This window comes from Mustela nigripes, chromosome 17 (assembly GCF_022355385.1).
Source record: "Mustela nigripes isolate SB6536 chromosome 17, MUSNIG.SB6536, whole genome shotgun sequence".
In the NCBI taxonomy this organism is placed as follows: Eukaryota; Metazoa; Chordata; class Mammalia; order Carnivora; family Mustelidae; genus Mustela; species Mustela nigripes.
The window spans coordinates 49,879,846-49,905,734 of NC_081573.1; the positions used below are offsets into that span (position 1 = coordinate 49,879,846).

Sequence of the window (25,889 nt, forward strand, 5' to 3'; positions counted from 1 at the left end):
AATAATTTTCCCTTTACCCTTCTAGGTTCTTGGCTCTGACCCCACGGATTGGAGAAAAACAGACTTTTAATAACATATATACCTTCCATACACACGGAACTTACCCAGAAAAACTGAGTAACTCCCCCAAAGGGCCCAAGACACCACTTTACAACTACTGTCTCCAGCTAAAGGTATAAGAAGATACTGAGGGGGTGATGGGGGTGGGGGAAGGGCAGTCATGCAAGGTTACCCGGAAAAGCACAGACAAAAGAGATACGGTTGATACAGAGATTTAAGTCCTGGCTTTCTACACGGACAAGTTGCTAGAGATTTGGCCACCGTCCTGTTCCTGGCACAGAGAAGAAGGTACCCCCATGAATAGAGATTTCCCTTGTGAATGTAAAATGGTAACTTCTACTCAGTTTTCTGAGCTTTCCTCGTGTCTGCTGTTTCTTAAAAACAATCAGCTTAGAATAATCCTGATGCTGAAGAGGCAGGCTTCGGGATACCCGGAAAGCTTGACCCTCAGAGGCAGTGGACTCAGCTACTGTTCTCCAGACTCTTCACTACTAATCTTGATGTTCAGGGATTCTTGCGCCTGAGGGAGGAGCCACATGACATCCTGGAGCCTCTGCATCTAGGACGCAGGGGACATAGCGGCAAACACAGGGCCAAGGGGGCAGTTTCATGGCATCCTGGCCCTCGAGGGACCCCCAGCATGGGCGGGAGAAACGCCGCCATTCCACCCTGGTTCCACAAGGGCTAAATAACAGGGCAAGCCTGGGGGGGAGCCGGGGGCGAGCGGTTACGGTCAACTCAGCATAGGGGCCTGGGGCTGCGTTCTCGAGAGACAGAGCTGCTAAACGGGGAAGGAGGAGTGAATGCGGACTTGGACCCCCTCTGCTCGGACGTCAATCTGTACCTTCTCCCTGGTCACGTTCTTCTTGCCAGCTTATGTCTTCACTCGGGCAAAAGACCCAGTGGGCAACGCATCCCCTGACGGGGACTGAAACTACCTCCTCGAGCAACAGTGACTGCCCTGAGCCAGCCAGACCCCACATGACTGACCCCGAGACCACGACGGACCTGACCTTCAGCGCCCACTGCACATACCCGCTCACCGTCGCTCCACACTTCCCTGACATGAACCTGGCAGGACTTCCGGCACTGTGGAGGCCGCCTTGGAGACGTGAGTCCGCTGGCCTCCCGGTGCTGGCCTCCCTGAAACGAACCCCTTTCTTGTCTCCCCCTCACCCATCTCTCTGCCTTCGGATTCTGTCAGCGGCAGGTGGCCGGACCTGGTCTGTTTCGGGACCCCCAGAGCCCGGCGCTCTCTGCACCCCTGCGCCCCAGCTGTAAAACGGACTCGGCAAGCCCATCCAACCACAATTTCGCTTTCCAAGTTCACGGCACAAAGTGTGGATCCTGGTACCTGCTATTTCAGCCGCAACACGCCCCTGCCTTCCCGTCCACACCTCTGCCCTCTGTCTTCCTGCATTTGGTTCAGAAGGTCCCGGACATCTGGGCCCGGGGGCGGCACGTCTGGTCTGCTGGCCTTGCGGCTTCAGCCCATCGAGGAGCTCGTTAGGGATGCAGACGCGGGTCTCTCCCCAAGCCTGCGCCACCACAGTCTGCGTTTTATTTAGGTCCCCATGGGATCTGTGTGTCTGTGAATGTCGGAGAAGCCCTGATAGAGGCCGGCAACTTCAGCAAACATCAGAAAGCCACGGGGAAACGGAATGCACACACGGGCGCCCTCACTCCCGGGCAGGATCCCGCCCCACCAGAAACCAGATCTCTGTCCTTGGGACTCACGCATGAGACCCTTGGTTCTGAACTGCTCCGATGACCACCGCCTTGCACAAAGGGCTTCGCTGGCCAGTCTTCTAGGCCTCCCCTTCTTCGTGAGCAAAATGGGGAGACTCGTCCCTCGTTTTTGACTACCTTACAAGGGGAGACAATAACCACTGAAGAAGCCTTTTACCCACGCTCAGCTACAGCAATCGAGGCGGCTAGGGAGGGGGAGTGACTGAATCAACCCTCGCTGAATGCTGGGGAAGGGCCAGGCACAGCGCTGGGCGGCAGGAGATACACAAACCGCATGTGGTTTGTTAGGGAGCAGACAACTAAAAATTCAAAGGTGGTACCAAATGCTAAGGGGGCATCGTGGCGAGCGCAGATCACTATGGGAATGCAGGGGCTCTGGCACCTAGCCGCCCCTCCAACTCCCCACAGGGTGGAGGGCTCTGCGCCCAGGCCTAATTTGGGCTCTCTGATACGGTTCAGCTTCTCGTTCTCAAAAGAAGCCCCAGAACTCGTGGTTTGGTGCCGATCTCCCTCCCCCTTCATTGGGGTGCTGCCTTCTGACCGCCTGCCAGACTGACTTCAGCACTGACCTATTATCTAGAATCGGGACACAGGCAGATGCTTTCCTTGGCTCCGCGAACGCACACCGAGCACCTAATTAGCAGCCCTGTGCCAGGTGTTGGCATAGAGAACAGAGGCACATGGCAAGTCAAGGGAACCGATCACGTTCATGTTCTCATGCAGATACCGGAAGAAGATAAATCGATTGGCAAGATCCAAATTCAGCTGAGTAAAATCCCACAATGTCGGAATCCTTTCCATCATATCTTCAGGCTGGGTCTCAGAGTAACCTACCCTTCTCCGCCCAGCCCAGGGCCGTGCTGAGAGAGGTTTTCGTCCCTCATTTGGACACTTTCTGTTTAGTGTCCCCAAACTACCTGCATCCTCTCCTAGGGCCTCCTCACACTGGCCAGAGTCCTTGTCCAAGGGAATCAGCTCTTTTTTTTTTTTTTTTAAAGATTTTATTTATTTATTTGACAGAGATCACAAGTAGAGAGAGAGGAAGGGAAGCAGGCTCCCTGCTGAGCAGAGAGCCCGATGAGGCACTCGATCCCAGGACCCTGAGACCATGACCTGAGCTGAAGGCAGCGGCTTAACCCACTGAGCCACCCAGGCGCCCGGCAATCAGCTCTTTCCATGCACTCCGGTATTGATCTCAAATCCAAACCCTTTTTCCTGGCCCATAGGCCCCTGCGTAACCTGCTCTGTGTGGCGCTGGGCAGTTTATCTGGCCCCACTCCCTTCCGCCCTCCCCACCATTCTTATAGGACATTTCATTTCCTGAATCTACTATGTTCTCTTACTTGAAGAGGAACAGAAATTTCACCCCAGAATATGTCTCTTGGCACAAGGATTATCTTGAGCTGGTTATTTTTAAGAATCATCCCATGCAGGGGCACCTGGGTGGCTCAGTCCGTTGAGCTGGTGCCTCAGGCTCAGGTCATGATCTCAGGGTCCTGGGATCCAGCCCTGCATTGCACTGGGCTCCCTGCTCAGTGGGGAGCCTGCTTCTCCCTCTCCCTCTGCCTACTGTTCCCCTTACTTGTGCTTAATCTCTCTGTCAAATAAAATAAAATCTTTTAAAAAAAGGAAAGAATCAGCCCACATAGGAGAAGCTCTGAAAACCTTGAGAAGTTACCCTTCTCTAAGAGAAGTTTACATTTATAAAGGAAATCTCTATTTATAAGAGTGTCTCTCTGTGTACCAGGAATAGGAAGATGACCAAAGATCGGGAAACTCTTCTCAAGGGAGAAGGTGTGGACTTAAACCTGCATAACAACCATACCCTTGCTGAGGGCACTTGGCCTGATAAGGTCCCACAACTGCTCCCCTCAACACCTTCTTTTGTATTTAGCTGGAGATGGTATTTAGGGCACTGTCTTGGGCCCTTTGGGGGAGATCCTGAAGTCTTCCTGGGGCCCTCCCGTGTGTGCAGGAGGTATACATATTATTAGACACTTTGTTTTCTCCCGTTGATCTTTTATTACAGAGAGGTCTGAGCCAAGAACCTAGTAGGGTAGAGGGAAAATGAGTTTTCCTCCCCCACACACTCTTGCACACTTTTTCTTCGACCTATGATCTCCCCCCCCCCCCCCCATCGACTGGCTCGGCTTCTGGTGCTCACTGCTTTGTCACCCTCCCCTCCAAGAAACGACACTCGTGGCCCCGTTTCTCCCCCACTTTCAAATGCTCTGACATCCCGGTGTCTTTGCTCATGTCTATCTACAGTGACAGAAACAGACGAAATGCCACCCTCTCCATATCCCCCAGAGCGCAGAGTTCTAATGTACCCTCTGTGACAGCAGGAGCCTCGCGGGCATCCCTGCTGCGTGTCACATGTTATCAGCCCATCAATGTTTGTTTATTGGTCTATAAATGTTTGTGGAATAAGGGAATGAAAGACTCTCTGACCGCAGGCTTGCTGGTCCAGGAGACCAGCCAGCACCCCTTCCCTGCTCAGCGGAAGACACCAGAGGTGGGGAGCAAGGTGTTCCAATACATAAAAACCAGGCATTCTTCCCAAAGTCCAGCCGTCAAGCCCGGAGCACTCCCTGGGGTGCTTTATTTGTACCCCACAACCATTCTGGGAGGAGATCTCGGCTGGCAGCCCAGGGAGAATGGGGTCCCCCTGATGTAAACCCCATCTCCCAGCCCCCCCTTCCATAGGCATGAAGACAAAAGACACCATTTACAGTCCCCCGAAGACAGAAGGAACAGTTAGAAGGCAGGGGCAGGAGGGAGGAGTGATTTATCCCTGAAAGCCCTCCTGCCTTACTAACTTCCTAACTTGGTTAAACTAATATCAAAGGCTTAAGCCACTTCAGTGCCGTAACTGGACTAACCGGTTGGGAAACTTTTCCTGTATTTTCCCGTTTCCTGAGCACCTTAAGCAACTCAAAGGCACAGTGAAAGCCTCTGTGTTGAGAAAGCATTAAAAAAAAAAAAAAAGAATTGTCATCCTATATCAGGACAAACATACTGGTCCCACATGGCCCTCTCTTTTTCAGTTCAGAGTGACAAGAACAAAAATCTAGAATAATTCTTCAGGATGAAAAAAGAATTTTACAGCGCCAGATATTAAGGAAGAAAGATTCTTTTTTGGGTGTAGTTTGACTAAAAAAAAAAAAAAAAAAAAATTGGAGTCTGACCAAATACATACATTTTATAGTTTAAAAATCCAAACCCAGCACCTCCAAAAAGAGCCATCTGTTTGTGTGGAGAATGTGTGAAGCGTCTTGAGTTAGCGAACACACGCGACGTTCTGGCTCCGACAGTGGTGAGCGAGATGCAGCGTGGTCTCATGTGGCTTCCAGTTAAATGGGGGGGCGGGGGAGGGGAGGGGCTAAGCGAGATCACAGATGGGTATGGAATACTCCTTTGCGCAAAGTATGAATGAAAAAAGTGTTCCAGGAGAGAACACAAGGATGACAAGAGTGGGAGATCATGGGAGGCTTTCCTGAGGAGGGGCATCGCCAGGGGACCACAGCTCTTTCCTGGCTCATGAGGAGGGAGGAAGTTGGTGAGGGGGGACAGGAGGGGACAGAGACCCAGTGGCCTACCACTGAGGATGCGCTGAAGCTTCCCCTAGGCTAGGGAAGGACAGGGAAGGCCTCAAGTCCCAGAGAAGGTAGGTGTGCTACAGGGAGGGCTGCCCCAACGACCCACCCAAGGGGACTCCTCTCCCTCAGAAGCCAGAAGAGCCAGAGATAAAGGCCTGGCAGCGCCCCCTTCTGGACTGAATACTGTTCCCACATTAAGAGTCAACCTTTCCCAGTTTCAAAGACCTAGAAACCCAGTCATCATATAATTTAACTGCTAAACTGAAAGAGGCAATGGATACAGACCAACAGTCAATATTCTACACAGATCACAGTTCACCACTTCATACGTTCAGAGAGGAACGACTAAAAGATAATAGACTTTGTTAGAAGTTGTTTCCTATTTTAGATTTCAATGACACCAAGGGCTCTGGGGGGTATAAATCATACTTCAGGAAACTGTCCTTTAAAACACACCCCCCCAGGTCATATTTAAATTCTATTAAAAGATTTAGACTTGACAGAAAAAGGGAAACTACAGATTCCAGAAAGGACAAGGTCCTTGTCTTTCTTTTTTTTTTTTTAAACACTTTTTTTTTTTTTTTTTGACAGAGAGAGAGACATCAGAAGTACTCAGAGAGGCAGGCAGAGGGGGAGGGGAGGCAGGCTTTCTGCAGAGTGGTGAGCCCAATGCGGGGCTCATCCCAGGACACCAAGATCACGACCTGAGCCAAAGGCAGAGGCCCAACCCACTGAGCCACCCAGATGCCCCTAAGGTCCTTGTCTTAAGCGACCTTTATCCTATTAAATAATCAAAAACTGATTAAATGGGTTGATGAAGTTTGCTGAAAGTGAGATGATATACCTTAAAGAAAGGTCTTGAAGTAATTAAAGAAAAACAAAAAAAAGGAATGGGGGGGGCAGTATGAACATTCTCTTTCTCTTTTTAGGAAAGGCTAATAGAATAAGAAAGTTGCCCCCATGAGGCTGGCTGGAGAAAATATCGGCAAAGATATATATATTTGTGGTTACTAAAAATCCATTGATCTTTCACTTTTTATTTTTTAGCCCATCGTCAACAATAGTGACCAAAAAAAATATTGCAACTTCAGTCAAGACATCACATTCTTTTTTTTTTTTTTTAACTATACTTTGTCCTAACAATAGCACTAAAGAAGAATAAGTAGCTGATTTATGGCCCAGTGCGTATGAGGATAGCCCAAAGAAGTCGTCTCAGCTTAGAGCGAGCGCAGGGCGTAAGGAAGCGTACGTACTCGGTGTGAAACAGGAGTCCACGGTCCAGGGGTTGGAGGAGGAGAGAAAGGAAGCATCAGAGAAGCGAGGGACTAGGGACTAAAACAGGCTGAGAAAGTCTAACGCGAAAACCATCAGCATGAGGATGTTTTAGAATGGACAAAAGTTAGAAGTGGCCAGAAATTAAGATAAAATGGAATGGCACAGAGGCAAGGACGTAAAGAAATGCTCAACATATGAACAACACTTCTGGGGTGCCTGGGTGGCTCAGTGGGCTGAGCACCCGACTCTTGCTTTTATCTCAGATCACGATCACAGGGTCGTGGGATCGAGCCCTGTGTCGGGCTCTGCACTCCGTGCACAGTCTGCTTGTCCCTCTCTCTCTGCCCCTCCCTCTGCTCTCTTTCTCTAAAAACCCTAAACAGTTTAGAGGTAAACTTCAAGCTTTACTGCTTGATAGCTGGGCTTAAGTACTCTCAACTTCTGGTTGCTTTTTTTCCCTCCTAACTGTGAAATGGAAGTGAAGGGATCCCCACCTTTCTTCTCTTGGATCAAGAAAGTATTTATTCATCAGGCAACGTGCTAAGTAGTCAACTGCTCAGTTAACTATTAACATAAAACCGAGAGCCATAGTTGCTTCCCAAAAAGAAATCAGGAGCTTGAGAATGCAGAGAAATCATTGATCAGGTTCGAGAGGAGAGAAGGGGAACGATCTGCACCAGTGAGCAGGCTGAGGGGACAAAATCTGACATTGTGCTGAGAGCAGGCAGACGCAGCTGGCATCCTCAGTTCTCTCCAAAGAATACAATTCTCTGACACTGAAATAGAATCTTCTGCCGCCTGCATCTATCCATGCAGAGGTGGTTTAACAGACAACTTGGACAGGCCCTCACACGTAGACATGCCTTTTGAAAAAACAAATGTATATTCAGGAGCCCCAATTACTGTCAGTGGGGGGTAAAATCTCTTACATTTGGGGGAAAAAAAAAACACATGTCAACAAAAATCTGGCATTTCCTGTTCCTTCATTGAGGGTAATACTACTGTCAACTAGACTCAGAGTACAAATATGATTTAGGAGGCATAGAAGGCTTTCCAGAGTCATACACACAGTAATCTTCCTTCAAAAAGCTATAAATCCCACTTGGTGCAAATTTCATCAGCCACTCTCAATATCCCCAAATTGCCTGGCAAGAAAAGGGACCACTGGGACACTTGGGTGGTTCAGTCAGTTAAAGATCTGCCTTCGATTCAGGTCACGATCCTGAGGTCCTGGGATCAAGCCCCACATTGGGCTCCCAGCTCAGGGGAGAGCCTGCTTCTCCCTCTCCCACTGCTGCTCCCCCTTCCTGTGCTCTCTCAATCTCGGTATCAAATAAATAAAATCCTAAGGGAATAAACTAAAAAAGAGAGAAGGGACCATGAAGCCAAAAGCCACAAAGTTTCTTCAATTCTGTAACGGTTAAGTGACACTTTCATCCGTTCCCTTTCTCCTGAAGAAGTTTACAAACTGCTCAGATACTCCAGTCCCTGGTTTGTAAAATGGGAATGATACTACCACATCCCTTAGAGGATCTGTAGAGGCTAAGGTGAGTCAATACTTCTGAAGGGCTAAGAGCAGCGCCCAGCACAGAGAACCACCCAGTACATGTTTATTATTATCATTCCATTCGACTATTTGAGGGAACAAAGCAGAGAAGCCATGCCGTTTTCTGGTAGCGTTTTGCTATTATGATTTTCCCCTTCAGTTGGACCTGAAATTCTGGGAGATGGCCTAAGCATTCCGTTTTTTTGAGAAAATAATGAAAAGACTACACAAGGCTTTAAGACTGGTGAAGAGACGTATTAATGACATTCTTGCAAATGTAACGGGAGGTATTTAAAGATAGAGGAGACAGCATGGATTTTTCGACCTTGGAGAGCTGCTTAACCCAAAGGCTCCAGGTTTCAGTTTTGACTTGTTTATTGGTTTCTTTGGATGGGGACAGGAAGGACAGAAGACAGGTAGAGAGGAAATTGCTAGACTGCGCCTCTTCAATGATCCTTTTGGACCCATTAACTTCTCACCCACAAGTTCACAGGTTCAATGTGGTGAAACCCAGACATGGTCCATCTTGGAGACCCGATCTCTCATCCACTTGCCCTCTACTGAAGAAAAGGCAGCCTCATGGGGAAAAGGACACTTTGAGAGGCCAGGAAAACAACTGGGAGGTTACTGCTGGGAGGAAAAAAAAAAAAAAACAAAAAAAAACTGAAGCTGACTTTCTGGAGAATACGGCAGCTCACTCCAGAGGCTCACCAAACATCCTGCCTGCGGTCCACACTGAGGTCCACACTGAGAGACCCGTTCTCCCAGGTGACCCCTGACCTCCACGAGGCAGGTAGAGTCTCCGTGTCCTGTCAGTCTCTGTGGCTTTCTGAGTCACGCTGATAAGGATTCGAAAAAAGGTCTAAAAAAATCTTTCTGCGGAAGTTCTTCAAATTGCCCTGGCTTTTATCCCTTTCCTAGCCTGGGATCCTGGGCTACTTCTTCAAATACTCCAGGAGGCTGAAAGGAATCATCCTTTGCTTTCACTTACACTAAGCAAATTTGGCTCCGAGACGGTATTGACTAACATGGCTTTGACCTTGTGCGATGGTTTAAGCTCCTGATACAAAGATGAATCGACCCTTTCCTCAGAGTGCTTAAAGTGTAACTATCTGGGCTCATATAGAAGATGCAACACTAGCAGCTCTTCAAAGACATAAGTAATATACTGATGAAACCTATTTAATTAATTTATTTTTTTAAAATATCTGTTGAAATTAACACTTAATGAGTTCAACAGCCCAAATCTCTTGAGAATAGATCACAGTGGTTCCCAAAGCAACACTGGGTTGGGAGGTATAAGCCCATTCTGTTCTAATTTATGCCCGTGCCCATTCTCAGTAGGACACAGACCTCCAAAATCCTCTTCTTTAAACAAAACAATTTCCTAATATCAAAATGGTTGACAGATTTACCACAGCTGGTTGTCTATCTTTTAGTATTAATTTCAAAAAATTAAATGCCCAAATGCTCATAACGCACACAATTTTTATAACTTCTCTTCTTCTCTCCCTTCCCCCACCCTTTATTACCTTACCGGGAGGGAGAGGCCATTGTTTCCTTTGTACCAGACACTGTACGAGGCATTCTGTCTGCAAAATCCCACCAGTCATGCAGCTCAATTTGATGGGTACTTTCATTAGCCTCTCTGTATCTCAGGGTTATCTGAACACACGGCCTTTGCTCGCCCTTAACCACACATGTTATTTGGATTCAGGAAAAGTTCCAGAAACACTGTATTGCTTAACTGAAATCTACTAAGAGTAGAACCTAAATATTTTCACATAATCAAGGCATGAATATATACGGGAGCTGACTGATGTTTAAGTCAAATGTTTATGTTTATCAAATCATGTTGTAGATTTTAAATATATTACAATTTTATTTATTATACCTCAAAAAGGTTGAAAAAAAAAAAAAAAACAAAGGCTCCAGAGAAGATAGGACTTCTGGGGGGAGTAGGGTAGCAGCCCAAATAACGGACTTTAAAGAGCTAAATACTTCTGAGCTGGCTTAATGTCGATCCTAACATCCTGGCGATGAAATTTTCCTGTCATTTAGATGGACCCAAAGGACTTGGGAGAACACCCATAAACTCAAACTCCAGAAATGATGGTGGGGGTCACGTGACACTAAAATCTGTCATCTTTCTGGCCTCCCCTCTCAATTTTCACACCAAAGGGATTGGGGGGGGGGGGAACGTTAACAGTGTCACAGAGGAATCTTCTCGATGGATCTGGAGGTGAGCGGCTCTACTGCTCTCTGCAATGTAGCCTTACTGGACATGACTAATCTGGTAGATTTCATTCTGCAGCGCTCTGGTTCCTGTCTGTCTAGTGAACCACGGGTAATTTCAGGGCAAGGCTGGGACACCCTGCTTTGTACCAACCATGTCATGTCCTGTATGCCAGGGGCACGCCACACATCTCTGGGAGAGATGCGCACAGAATAAGAAGGAAGAAAAACCACATCTTTCCAGCTCCTCAGAAAGTTAGACAGACCTTGACCATTAGGAAGAATGGACGTCAGAGCTGCATGACCCTCACAAAGCAGTGTGGTCATGAAGACTTTCTCATCTAGGGAAACCTAAGGCGGGAGCCACCTGACAGCCTGTGTCACATGATCCCCTCTGCTCCAGTCTGGTTTTGAGCATCAGATGGTTTCAAAGGAAGGTTCAGGAAGGCTGTCATTTGGAAAACACATGACTACCATAATGGCTGTTGGTCCATTGTGAGGAACCATGTGGAGATAGCTAGCAGGTCTGGATTTAATAGAAACCAGACTCTCTGCCAGTTTCACATGGGACCACGCAGCCGGCCTCTCCCTCTACATCATTCCAGGCTTTGGTACTGTGTCTGCTAATGAAGTGTTCCTTCTTCACATGTCGTGCCAGCATCCTCTGGAGGGAGGGGCAGGCTAAGTGTCTGAGAGGAAATGGTCATAACTCATATCCATCAAAGTCATGTTTTCTTAATCCAAACTTAGGCTTCCAACCTCTAGTCCTCAATTTCTCCCACAACGTCCCAAGGAATGTGGCATTATGGGTTAACAATGTTGACAAATTTCAATGCACAGCTGATCTCTTGAGCTCCTAACCCTGTCCTGCCCTCTGTTCTCATTCAGTTTGGTCATGTATTGTCGCGGGCTTAGGATAAAGCTGGGGCCTCCTATCTCGTCTTCCTGCTGGCAAGTCCTACCCTCTCTTTCTCTCCAAAGTTATTTTTCTAGAGCATCACTTAAAACACGTCACATTCAAGCTCTAATAGGACAAGATGAGTGGCAAACCAAGAAGTACGGATTTCAAACCACTCTGCAGTCCAGTCCCATCCAAATCCAGCCCCCAGTAGCCCCTCTAACCATCTTCAACCCTTTCTTGCTGAACTCTAGGCGCAATGATGTCATAGCTCTTCCATCAACAGAACAGCCGGGCTCCCACCCTGGACTTTTCTGACTACGGTTTCCTGCATCTGGAATGTTCTGTCCACAGATATCTCACTTCATCTTGCCCAAAGGCCACTTCATCATACCATCCTATAAAATAAAGCAAATACCATCATTCTCCATCTCAGGCAGTTTTGTTTTTCTGTGTGGCCCTTATTGTTACTTGATGGTCTACCTTGCTGCTGTTCACTTTTGTGTTTATTGTCTGTTGCTTCTATTAGCATCATAAAGCCTGGGGCTTGTGTTGCTCTGGCTCGCCTCTGGCACATGGTAAGTGCTCTGTAAATATTTGCAGAAGGAATGAACCAGAAAAAAGGCAACATACTTGGGATTAAGAGAGGCCTAAAAATAGGCAAGACATTGGTGCCCCTACTTAAGGATGCTCTTCCCTTTGGAGACAAACCACAACCAATGCATCAGACACGTTACGTTCCTCTCCTGATTCACCCCTACGATTTACAGGCTTCTCTTGCCGGCTTATCACCTTGCGCTGGACTGCCTCGCCTATTGAAGGGAGTTAGACAACTTTTTTTGTAATGCAGAATCCCTGCAAGGACAGATAATATACTTTGATTTTATGCTCTTGGCACTCAGATGGTATGGACAAGACACTCAAATCATGCTGAAGGAATGAGGCAATGTTCAAAATTCCATGGGAGTGCAAAGGCAAACCACCTCTGAGAATGATATCAAGCTCCTGTACAGGGAGAAATGGCTGAGGGCTTTAAAGGGAAAGCCCAAAGAACCCATCTATATGATAGAAAAATGGCTGAACCCAAGGGGTAGGGACTTGGGCTCCCGTAACACTGAAGGATATGCTAATTTCTTAAAGATTTTTATTTATGTATTTCAGAGAGAGAGCAGCCCTGGGTGGGGGGAGGGGCAGAGAGAAAAGCAGACTCCCTGCTGAGCAGGGACCCAGATAGAGGGCTCCCTCCCAGGACCCTGGGATCATGACCTGAACATAGGGCAGACGCTTAACTGACTGAGCCACCCCGGCACCCCAAAGGATGTGTGCTAATTTGATAGAGTATAGCCTGCCTGTCATTCTGGTGAGATATGCCAAGAATGTAGACTAAAAAAATGTTAACATTACACGTTCGGTAAAATCCCATTTTTCACCTCATTCTACCACCATTGCTCCAGACGGCTATCTCAAAGAGCCCCAGCATTCCAGACATAGGTTTTCAAGGACTGATGATGAGGGAGCAGGAGGCTGGCTGAGGGCAAAAGCAAAAGCTGGCACCTTGCACCCCCTCTCCATCCGCTCCCCCTCAGTAATATGTGTAGCATTTCTCAGGCACCCCTGACTGCCATAAGAAACAAAGAGTTAACTTGCAGAAACCACAATCCTACAAGACAGTAGTCTCCCTTGGTTTACAAATGTCCTAATGATCTACAAACAAAGAAGTTACCTTATCAATAGCACAATTTCCAGAGGCAAATAACTCAGTTCCTCAAGCCCTAAATAAAGTTAAATTTCTTTTTTTTTTAATTTTTTAAGATTTTATTTATTTACCCAACAGACAGAGATTACAAGTAGGCAGAGAGGCAGGCAGAGAGAGAGGAGGAAGCAGGCTCCCTGCTGAGCAGAGAGCCCAATGTGGGGCTCGATCCCAGGACTCTGAGATCATGACCTGAGCCAAAGGCAGAGGCTTTAACCCACTGAGCCACCCAGGCGCCCCAAGTTAAATTTCTTCTAAACCCAAATCTCACTAACAAAGATAATTGATAGCAGGACTGTGACATCCCACCAAGAATCTCCCAACTATCTTGATGATAATGGCTGGCCAAAAGACAACATTGATCAAGCCAGCAAGGCCTCTGATATCAGGGCACCTTGTATGCCCTCTTTAGCATATGAAAGTTCCACTGAAAACTCCCTTTCTCTCACCTTCCCCCAACCGCAAGGTATATAACCTACTATCCCTCACAACCCGGGGCAGCAGCTCTTCCTGCCCATGGGTCCTGTCCCCGTGCTTTAATAAACCACCATTTTGCACCAAAGATGTCTCAAGAATTCTTTCTTGGTCATCGGCTCCGGACCTCAGCCCACCGAACCTCACCTAGGTTCTAGAACTTCATCACTGACACCTAAACTCTCATTAGCAAATCATCCCAGATAAATATTTTCCTAAAAGTACTGCTATCCAAACTCTAACTCCCTGCTAGCTGAAAATCGGTAATCAATAGGTTATTGGTCCCTCTTGCTATTTAAATTCTCACCATCCAAGTTTATTTGGTGTCTGAGTTCGGAGAGTAGGGAACACAGGTGGCTGATGTCTCCCATGTGTTTGCCGAAAGTAGTGATTTTCCTCAAAGAAACAACTGACACAGGCCCTGGGACCGACCGATCTGGAGCAGCACAAAGAGGATCTGCCGTCTTTACAAGACAGTACAAGTCACTTTTTTGGAATAAATGATGCTCCTCCATTCCCAAGGCTGCTGCCCACGGATGTGTGGCATCAGGAAGACATATGTTTCTACTTGTTTCTGCAGTGGTGATGGGTTATGTCAAGCTCCCCACCCCACCTTGCCCTGCCTCCCTCGGAACTGACAACATTCATTTGTTTCAAAGACAGCTGGAGCTGGAAGCCGAGCCAGTAACCAGCTGTCCGAGACGTGATGACGTATGCCACGTGGCACCCAGTCACTGGGTCGCTGCCGAGAAGGGTGCGGCCGCTGACAGGACTTCCCCGAGCTCTCCCAGGGGTGGTGTGGAAGAGCCGGAGATGAACACCATGCTGGAAATGGCTGGTCCCAATTTTCTCTAGTTATTTATCTTCTCCTGCCCTTCCTCACCCCCTGCCTGAAGACAGAACCGAAGAAAATCATCACAGGATTGTAGGATGTTAGCAATCGTGTCCTCCATCCCCCCGACTTTACAGAGAAAGAAGATGGGATCCAGGGAGAACAAAGGCATTGCCCAAAGCCTCACAGCGGATCGGCCGATCGCTCATGCTTCCTGCTCGGAGTTCAGTTTTCTCCTCTACTTAATAAAGAGACTAGACTTGATCATTGAAGGGCCTTTCCACGTCTGGAATTTTATTCTTTTTATCAGTTGGGATGACGCGCAGGTAACTTACTGTGATGCAAAGTAAAATCACGGTACGGGCGGCAAACCTATTTGAGAGTTTGGTACACAGGGAGCTGTCGGGTCCCCAATGTTGGGTCCCCCAATAATGGGTCTGTGGTTAAAGGAGCGAGACGGATCAAAATGAAGGTCAAGCAAAGCTTTATTTCGTGCCAAGCATCGAGAATCAAACCGACCATTGAACAGACTGGTCAGGGCCGCCCCCTATGGAGAGGGCGACCCCTCCCTGCCTCACAGACTAACTTTTATAGAGCAAAGTCCGTGTGGTTGGGCCTGGCCACACACAGGTGGCCAATGAGATTGTAACACACAGGGAAACCACACAGTCCTGCTAGGCCACACACAAGTGACCAATTGAACTACAATTCATCCCATAGTAGACATTTGAACTGGCCTATCACCTTGGTGAGAATTGGCGCCCAAAAGGCGGGGCCCACACTCCTTGGTAGCTAGGGAAACAGTATGCGCCCTTTACTGATTGGATGTCTCCACCTGACCGGACCCACCCTTGTATTTGGGCTTTGTTACCTGGGACTGGTTTCCCCGGACTTGCTTTTAAATAAATTCCCCTGGGGGTGTGGGCAGGGCCAATTTAAGTTTTACTACATAAACAACAAAATGGCTGTTCAACCGAGGTGGGGCTACTCTGGCTAAATAGGCCCTTACAGAGCAACAAGAAAGTTCGTGGATAGGATTGTGTAACATCAGAGCCCAGGCAGGTATGGACATTCGAGCCCATCTGTGACCTGGGTGAACACCAAACTTAAGGATGTGGCTATAAACTCAGACCTTCAGAGTCTCGATTTCCAGAGTTTCAAGACCCGTCTTCTAGAATAGAGATCCCAAACTGAAGTCCACAGACCCGGCCTGGCTCTTGGTAGGCTTTTGGCCTCTTGGTCCGTATAACTGACAAATTAAAGTTGTATCTATTCACGCTGTGTGATGTGATATTTTGATAGACACATTCATTGTGAAATGATTGCCACAGTCAAGCTAATTAACAGATCCATACCCTCACAAAGTTACCATCTATTTTGTATATGCGCCCAAAACTCTAAGAACCACCCTCTCAGCGAATTTCAAGTATTTGACACAGTCTTATTAACTATAGTTGTCATGCAATATATGAGATCCCTACAACTTATTCATCTTATGTAACTGAGAGTTTGAACCCTTTGACAAACGTGTCTCCACTTCCCCCACCCTTGGTCCCTGGCAATCACCATTCTACCCCTGACTCTTTTAGATCCTACACAATGTGGTATTTGTCTTTCTCTGCCTGACTTACTTGACTTAGCATTAATGTCCACCCAGTGCATCCATGATATTACTAACGACAGGATTTCCTTCCATTTTTATGACTGAATAATATTTTATTGTGCACGTATACCACATTTTTTTTAAAGATTTTATTTATTTATTTGACAGAGAGAGATCACAAGTAGGCAGACAGTCAGGCAGAGAGAGAGAGGGAAGCAGGCTCCCTGCCGAGCAGAGAGCCCAATGCGGGGCTCGATCCCAGGACCCTGAGATCACGACCTGAGCCGAAGGCAGTGGCTTCACCCACTGAGCCACCCAGGCGCCCCCATACAGCACATTTTATCTGCGCATCCACGGATGGGCACTTGGGTTGGTCTCCTATCTTGGCTATTGTGAATTACGCTGTAATGAACATGTGAGAGCAGATAACTTCACTGAGACCCTAATCTCATTTCCTTTACATATTTATCCAGAAGTGGAATTGCTGGATTAGAGGATAATTCTATTCTGTTTGAAAAGCCTCCATACAGTTTTCCATAGTGACTACACATTCCCACCAACAGGGTACGGGCGTTCCCTTTTCTCCCTGCCTTTGCCAAGACCGGTTATCTTGTCTTGTTGATCATGTCCATTCTAATAGATGTGAGGGGATAGCTCCTTGTAGTGCTGATTTGCATTTCCTTGATAATTAGTGATGTTGAATATTTTTTCAGCTACCTGTTGGCTTACTCAGGTCCTTGGCCCATTTTTAAAATCTGGATATTTGTTTTCTTGTTATTCAGTTGCCTGAATTCCTTATGTATTTTGGACATCTACTGCTTAGCAGATACATGATTTGCAATTTTTTTCATTCCATAAATTGTCTCCACACTTTATTTATTGTTTCCTTTGTTGTACGGAAGCTTTTCAGTTTGACCTAATTCTACTGGCCGATTTTTGCTTTTATCCTCTGCATTTTGGGGGTCATATCCAAAGATTTGTCACCCAGACCAATGTCCAAAAGCATTTTCCCTATATTATCTTCTAGTAGTTGTTAAGAAAGAGACAAAAGGACCCCAAATGGTGTCACTTATCCTCAGCCCCAGGTCCCCAAACTTAATTACAGTATCAGCCGCTTTCAGGAATGGAATCTTAAACCAGTCAGTCAGAAATTACCTAGTCAGTACCAAGGACATAATCTTCCTGAAAGACCCCGTCTTTCCCCTAAAGGACTGCAGCCTTGCCACAGCCACTCCACATTTTGCCAGTTTAACTTTCATATCCCGCTCCCTTTCACCTATAAAAGTCTTCCATTTTATATAGCTTCTTGGAGCGCCTTTCAATCCACTACATGGGTTGCTGCCTAATTCCCCAATTGTGGAATGAAGCCAACAAGATCTTTAAAATTTACTCAGTTGAATGTCTGTTTTCTAACATAGCTTCACAGTTTCCAGTCTTATGCTTAAGCCTTTAATTCATTTAGCTGCACTGTTGTAAAGGTATTTTCATGCATGGCTGGTTGTCCAAACTGATGCTTCTCCGAGGGGACAAGCAATGGAAACTTCTCCACCTTCTTGCTGATGAGCTCCCTACTCAGTAGGTTTTTCAACTCTTGTGTTAATGTCATTTCATCCCATTTGTCAAGAGAAGTCAGAAATTCTGTTTTGTCTATACAGCTATTAGACAGCAGCTAAGGAGTGGCTGTCCCCTAAGCATATAGGACATGCTTGCACAGTCCCCAACGTTCCCCACCATCCCATGTCCCTCATTACATGACTAGTCTGGTGCCTGTGGACGTTTGGCTTAGAGACCTCTGCCTTAATTCAGTCCTATCTTTGATGTGCTACTTATGTAAGAGTCCCGTCTCATTATCCAAGGCATTTTTTTCCTTTTTCTGTATCTGCCAGATCACCCAGCACAATGCCAACTCCACATATGTGCCACACACAAATGTAATTATTTAGGAAAAAGGATCTGGTTATGAATGGAGAGTCGAGAGTGAGCAAAGGGAAAAAGAACTGGGATTTGGGAATCTGAACATAGATTTGAGTTCAGAGTTGACACCTTAAAATCTTTGCAACTTTGCACCACGTGCCTTCCCTACCTTAGCCTCAGTGTCCTGAACTGTAGAATGAGAATAACACAGAATTCTATTTTTTTTTTTTTTTTTTTTATAGGATCGCTTGGGATCTATCAGGAAATGGCTGCCGCGCACAATGCTTGGCGACAATCACTGAGACATCACCGAGCAGTCACCGTTAGCATGAGGCAGGTAGATAAACACAGCTTTCTTGGAAGGCTGGAAAAGCAGCGTAGTTTATTTACCTTGTGGAGTCTGAGTTTCAAATACTTGGTGCCTTCATGCCGAAACAAACTACAGAAGCCTGCCATGGGTAAACATTTCTGTTCTGTGAACCGAGCCCGCCTTCAGCAGGATCCAGATTCCTGCTCCAGACGCTAGGAATGGAGGAGGGGGGCCTGGGGCAAAAATAGCAAATGACCTTTTGCATTAAATTAAACTAATACCCTCCATCCAGATCGGCCTTCAGAAAGACATAAATAAGGCAGGATGTTAGACAAACACACATGCTGTCAACTCGTTAACATATAACGGAGGGATTAACTGAATGTGGGCAGCGATTTCCAAGCCTTTCTGTATGCTCTCATATATTTCCTCGGCTCATCCGACTGTCATGCGAGCTCCCTTCCTGTTACAAGCACAGTGTGGCTGGAAGAGGAGAAGTAGCTTTCTTGCCAAACGTCGGGTCACTTCCGTCTGATATCGATAGTTACACATTAGTTGGTCATGGGTCATGGATCGGTTTACAAAGTTGTTCAAAATGTCAGAGGGCTCAGGCCACCCTTGTCCTGGGATAGGCTGGGGTTCAATAAATCGAGTATGCGTAGGCTTCCCGATCGCTCATACGAATGGACAGCCAGGTCTTGGAAGCAATCGCAGAATGCACTGCTCTAGAGCCCAGAGACAGAGGAAGGGCTGTGGCAACCCAGCCGCGCAAAGCACATACCCACCCTTTCTCTTAACATAAAGCACTTTAAAGTGAATTGCTTCCACTGCCATGTCTCTCCTTTAATCCGGGGTTGCACACTGCCTATCAGTGGTCTACTAGGAGCATACGGAGAAAACTGGCAAGATGCTGAGTTCTTTGACTTCGGCCAGAAAAGGGGTTTCGTTTGATTCTCCAACCGTAGCTAAGATAACATGTGAACTGAGATGACAAGCGGGATCTTACTTTTTTTTTTTTTTTTTTTTTTTAGATTTTATTTATTTACTTGGCAGACAGAGATCACAAGTAGGTAGAAAGGCAGGCAAAGAGATACAGGGGTGGGGTGGGGGCGAGCAGACGACCTGCTGAGCAGAGACTCCGATGCGGGGGCTCAATCCCAGGACCCTGATCATGACCTGAGCCAAAGGCAGAGGCTTTAACCCACTGAACCACGCAGGCGCCCTAGTATCTTACTTTTATCCATCAGCAACCAGGACTATTGGTAAACTGGTTTGTTTTCTAACTAGTAGTTGATGTACTGCATGATGATGGTCCTCACTTGGGGGCTGTAGACCCAGCAACCCAGCTGGAGAGAGAAAGCTACTGCCCGCTGGCTCTTGTGGGCAATCTAGCCTTCTCTCTCTCTCTCCATTACCCCCACCCCCACCCTTGAAGACTTCCTAAGCAGCCTGGCCCTCCAGCTCTTCTTTAAACCTGCCAAACCGGTTTCTGACTTTCTCAGTAGGAACCCAGTAAACCCTAATCCCCAAGCTCTCTGTGAGGCTGGGTTTACCTTCTCAGAAGACCCTTCCCTGACCACATCCTCAGCTACGCGGCTCCTTAAATCAGGACTGGGGGCAACACTCCGGTCGTGCCACGGACTAGAACCCGATGCTCGCATTCAAATTCTGGTTCCACCACTTGTTCTAAGGCTTGTGCCCTCGGCTGAGTTCCCTGGCCCTTTGGGCCTCGGTTTCCGGAGGATAAATGAAGGTTACAGGCTTGCTGTCAGCATTAAAGACATTAATACAGGTAAACCACTTGGAATCGTGTCTGACATGCAGTGAGTGCCTGGCTGGCCTATCTCATTTGTTGCTTCACTGCGTCAAAGTGTCGTATTTCTCCACTGACTGGTGGTTTTATCTTTTCCCACTAGCATGTGGGGTCACAGAGACAAAGGCCCTTGTATGTTCTTGTCCCGTCTTTTATCCCCAGCTTCCGGGCACTGAGAGCAGCATCTGATGCTTAGCAGGCTCGGAATGACTGCCTGTGGACTGAAGGAAGGATGTCCCAGCGGCACTTTCGGGACGAGAAAGCGGCCACTCAGGAGGCTGGCAGCGGTCAACTAGGTAAAGAAGTCAGGAGCGGGAGAACTGAGGACACGATTTAGCATGATTGAAAGCAAGAGTATCCCAACCTTTGCATTCTCTATTTCCACAAAACAGATGTAAGATTACGGCCTGCCTATTTGGAGGAATTTAGCTTTATTTTGTTACTTTTGGGGAAGGGGTGAGGGAGGGTTTAGAAAATTCCCCCTGTGGCAGCATATATTTGACCATCAGATGCATTCATTCCACAACTCTTTGGTATCTCTAAGGGGTTCGGCACTGACCTAAGCCGTAGAGATAAGGAATGAGACTGTTCTGGCCCCGAGCTCAGGGTGCTCAGGTTCTGACCCAGGAGGCCACCTGCTATAAACACACATCACTAGACTGCCTCCTCCTGCGCCACCCCCAACCCCCCACGGAGCTGGGGAGATCGCTGAAGGGGCACCTAATGAATTCTTGGAAAGCTTTCTTAAAAGGGGGCATATCAAAGCTTGGTCTCTAATGAAGCTAGCTAGTGTCAGAGCCAGGTGACCAGGACAGGGGAGGGGGAATTAGCAGCTGAGGGAGCTGGCAAGGTGGGAGGGGGGGTGGGGAGGGGTATCCAGGTGGGGGAGCAAAGGTGAAAGCTCACTTGCCGACAGCTGTTTGACTCGCCAAGCATAGAACGGTTATGTGCACTGGCATGTATGTGCTGGGGAGGGGGGCGGGAAGGAAGCCTTTTTAAAAAGCCCTAACTAAATATAAAAAGATAATGTGTAACCTGCATGTTATTAGGCATACAAAAATCACATTATTAGTAAAACTTACAATCAGCTGACATGGAAACTGCCAGAATTTCACACAACTTGAGAGAAAACCCCCAAAGCCATTATGTTCATTAAAGCTGGCAACTTTGAACTTCGTCCTGCGAAAATCAGAGAGTCATCGGGGAGGTTAATCCCGAGGAGAGTCCGTGGGGCTGAGATGTGGAAGCTGACTGAAAGAAGACAAGAAATCAAGACTCCGACATCCAGCAGAGGCTTTGCCTGGGTTGCTGCACGACGGATCGGCAACGGAAACCCAGCAATGATGGCAAAGAGGAAGTAAACACATTTTTAAAAATTCAGAATGTAGACTTAGAAGATTGCGTTTTGGGGAGTGGGTAGTTACGGAAGTTACTCAAATCCTTTCTGTAGGCAACGGGGCTGGCTCATAGACAAAGAATCACTCAGCCTTGCTTACTTCCTGAGGATAACCCCTTGAACCCATCAAATTTATACTGTCCAATACAATAGCCACTAGCTCCATGTGGCTACTGATATTTAAAGTGAATCCATTTGAAGGAAATAAAACTCAAAGTGCAGCTCCTGAGTCATGCTAGCGATACAGTTCGAGCACTGATCCATCACATGTGGCTAGCAGCTACCATACTGGACAGTGTAGAAAGTTCCACTGGACACACCATGCTACCATCCTTCTATCAAATTTATTCAATAAATTGTCCCTGATCTTACAGATTTACATTTGGTTTTCCTTGGAAGTCTAAAAGATGTCAGGCTACTTGTACATATAGGAACCTCCATCTGCTTAAAAGCATGAATTAAATGCCACTGTATATGGGCATTTGGAAGAGATAGGTGGTAAGAGTAGAAATCAACCTTTTAGGATTTCTCAGTCTTAGATCAGTATAGCAGAGGATTGCTCCAAACAAGTGGGAACCTGGCAATGTCCGGTAACAGTGATTTGGGGGTTCCTGATACATTATCGACAGCCATTGCGAGAGGAGGAGTCAACAATAAAGTTCTATCAATCTTCTCTCTTTCTCTCGCACTTTTGTAAGTAGGCTCCATGTCCAGCATGGAACCCAACACAGGGCTTGAACTCAAGACCCTGAGATCAAGACCTGAGCTGAGATCAAGAGTTGGATGCTTTACCGACTGAGCCAACCAGTTACCCCCTCCATCTCTCTTGAATATCCGTGAGGATCTTTATGAATAATCTGTAACCTGCTGGGGCTAAAAAAATAATGGGAATTATAATATCCAAAAACAGTAACAAAAACTACTACAACTGTATTTGCTTTCAAACTGAACAGAAGGAAAAGTTGTCATTTTCCTCATGCATAGGGTAGGCAAGGGGGACTCAGGTTCATCTCAAATCAACGGACACCTCACTCTCTGAGTTTTCAAGGAGCCTCACAAAGGGATAAGGTGGCCTGGTGGATGGGACAGAGGTGCCCCAACTCTGAGAAATGTAAATGTAATTCATACTACTACTGATAAAATATGTTCCCCATTGACTACCTAAGCCCACAGAAAGTTCAGTACCGCAGAAAACCCCTCTCACATAGGGGTACTCATTGTGTAGAAAACAGAGCAAAAGTGAGGCGAATCCTTTAAGGAAATTGTTGATCGCAAACTACGTGCACGGCACAACTGGCAATGTTGCTATCACTGTAACCATGGCTCGTGAGAATGTGAATAACCTTCCCTCATCAGCAGAGTTTCATGATGATCTTTTGGTCCAAGTAGGTCTGAGGAAGCACAGAGCGAGCCATAGCACCAGAGAAGACCTAAGGAAGGCTTACGAAAGTCACCTCTGGGGAAGCTGGAAACTGCCCTCAGGTCTTGTTCCCAACTCAGTCATCAGTTAGTAAATGTGATTTGAGATGAGATTAGAAGGTGAGTAGGAAGCATGTTTAAGGGCTAAGCCAAAGTTCTCTGAAAGCCCAATAAGGCCCATGGGGTCTGGTCCTGCCTACTCCACAGCATCACCAAGGGCAGATTCGGCCAGTGGCCCATTCAGTGTGGCTCTGTCACATGGCCTCATCTGCTCCTCAAGCAAGCCATGCTTCCTCTTCTTACAGAACCTGTCCACAAGCCATTCCCTCCTTCTAGTTAAGAGGTCTTTCCCTTCCCCTCTCAGCTTAACCACTGCTTCCTTCAGGGCTATGTCCTCTCAACCCCCTCCACCAACCATGTCTTCACTTTACCATCCGCCTGTCTCCTGAAGCACTTACCAATGTAACTGTGTATCCTGAGGATTCGTTAATGGACGTATCTTCATTAGAGCAAGGTTATAAGCTATAATTCCCCAAGGGCACGAATATCCCTCTTAGAAAAGTCCATCATTCCATCTCTAGCACCTACCAAAGGCTCTGGCATTGAGCAGGAGTTAAGAAAAATGATAACGAAAGGATGAATGGACAATGGCGAACGAGAGTCTGGATTTGGCAAAGCCTTTTGGCATGTTTAGACCCACTCTAGAATAAGGTGATAGACAGGATTATGGCTATTATTACTACCATTGTTACTACAAGTACTGTTACTACAAGCACCAGTGTTAGTAGAGGTACTCTCATACTTAGGAAGCACTTACCATTATGAACCAGGCAGGGCGCCAGGAGGCTTAACTGTCCTAATAGTACTCGAGGGTAAGAAAAATTCCATTAGTATTTTGTAGATGAGGAAACCAAGCCTCAGAAAAAGTTAAGCAACTTGCCCAAGGCCACCCAGCTGGGATGGTTAAACCAGAATTTCCACCAGCCACCTGAGTACCGAGCCCGAGCCCTAGACCGTGCAGTCCCTCTCTACCATATTCCACCCAAGTTTTACAGAGAATCAAGGAATTTTTAATCTCTAGACATTCCAATTGAGTAAATAAAGCTATTGCCACTCGATGGTAATGGAAGCCAAGAGGTTAATCGACTTACTGTGTTTGCTACAAAGGGAAATTTGAAATATCAGCAGAAAAAAAAAAATCAATATGGCTTCAAACTGCCGCAAATTAAAAACAGATCGCAGCCTTTTTTTACAAAAGTATGACTACACTTTAGCACAAAGTCATTTAAAAATAACCATTTCCAGACGCCATATGGGTTATGTACCAGTTTCATATGATTAGTATAATTTTTGAAGGAAGTTGTTATCAGAACCGCAAAGTTGAAAAACCATTTTCAACCAAACCGCAGGAAATATTCGAAGGTAAAAATCTTAATGAAAAAACAAACGTGGAAGGTAAGACAACTGGTCACGAGAAAACCTGCAAAGAACAAGTTCTAAATTCCAGCACACAGGGGAAAACTGGATTTCAAGAAAGCGTGTACGGAACAGGGACTGGTTTATTTTATAAGCCGAAGTCACACACCAGGTGAATTCCAAAACCATTACAGCTTGCACAGAGCTGCCCATTAGCGGCTATCTCGGCTTTGTCCTCCAAATATGTGCCAGCCTCCGTGGCAGTTTAAGACACCCCTGTTCCTCCAACTCTAAGACTGTTAATTCCGCAAGTGGAGTAAAGAAGAAAAAGTAGGTTCAGCATCTCTTTCAGACAGCGAAAAGGAGAAAAATCAACCACGTGGAGAAGAGGAACTCTGAGCATTTATGTCTCCCTAGGTGGTGAAAGAGAAATGGGCAGGATGCTTGCTCATTTTTCCAATCTTCCCCAAAATACAAAATCCCCAGAACATACTGGTATTTAAGGTAGAGGTGGACACACACTGCTAGCACAGAGAGGCGCTTTGTCTTATCTTCTACATTGAGCATCTTTACAGAGTTGCCTACATTAAACACAGGAAGATTTCCCATCTGAGATGCATGACTTGTCTAGAGAACCGAGAGAAGCTGGCAGGCAGCCGTGTTTGTCACGGCCCCTCTGGGCCCTCCAATGTGCAGCATGCATCAAGACTGCATTATTTGTGATACTTATTTGCATATCCTGCACTTGGGACACCGGGTATAAAGACAGAAGGGAAGTGGTTTGGGGGAATGGGGTAGCTGGGGGATGGGTACTGAGGAGGGCATGTGGTGAGGAGCACTGGGTGTTAATTTGCAATTCATGAATCACTGAACACTGCATCCAAAACTAAGGATGTACTGTATGTTGGCTAACTGAACATAATAAGGCCAATAAAGTTGTTAAGATAGGCAAACAACAACAACAACAACAACAACAACAAACCAGTAATGGTAGGAACAGGGAAGAAGCAGTCAAAAGAATAGCAGGAAACCATGGGTGGTGCACCATATTCCTAGGAAGTGGAGGGTCCGCCATCAACGTCGTCCAGTATGTTCAGAAGGTCAGACAATGTAAGGGCAGAGAGCGACGGTCGAGTTTCAGGAACGAGAAGGATGACTAACTTTGGTCACAACAGTTTGAAGGCCTTTCTCTAAGCTTGCTTTCTCAGCTTCTGCACTTCTGTAGCTCTGGGCAAGTCTGTGCTGGGGCCCTTCCCGGGCATTGCAGGACTTCGGGAGCCACCCTGGCCACCGCCCGCTCTGTGCCTGCAGCATCCCTCCTTCCCCAACGGGGACAAGCACAAATGTCTGCGGACATTGCCGAAGGTCCCCTGGGGGGCAAAATCGTCCACGGCTCCGAACTCCTGTTCTAGGTCGAAAGCAGATGGAAAGGGGCCAAGAAGTGATGGTTCAAGACCCAAAGACTGGGAGAGCTGAAAATCTGTATCTAGGAGTTCGGGTCTGATGGGTGAGAAAAGTCACAGAATGACGGCTGTAGGAAGACACTCCGTGTGTAAAAAGAGCCTCTCTGTGGGTACCTGGGTGGCTCAGTAGGTTA

General features: G+C 46.9%; 1 protein-coding gene across 1 annotated transcript in view; it reads right to left on the minus strand.

The window, feature by feature from the left end:
• The window catches only part of ADAMTS18 (ADAM metallopeptidase with thrombospondin type 1 motif 18), a 138,724-nt gene that overhangs the window by 76,635 nt on the left and 36,200 nt on the right, over positions 1 to 25,889 (minus strand). The window lies entirely within an intron of this gene.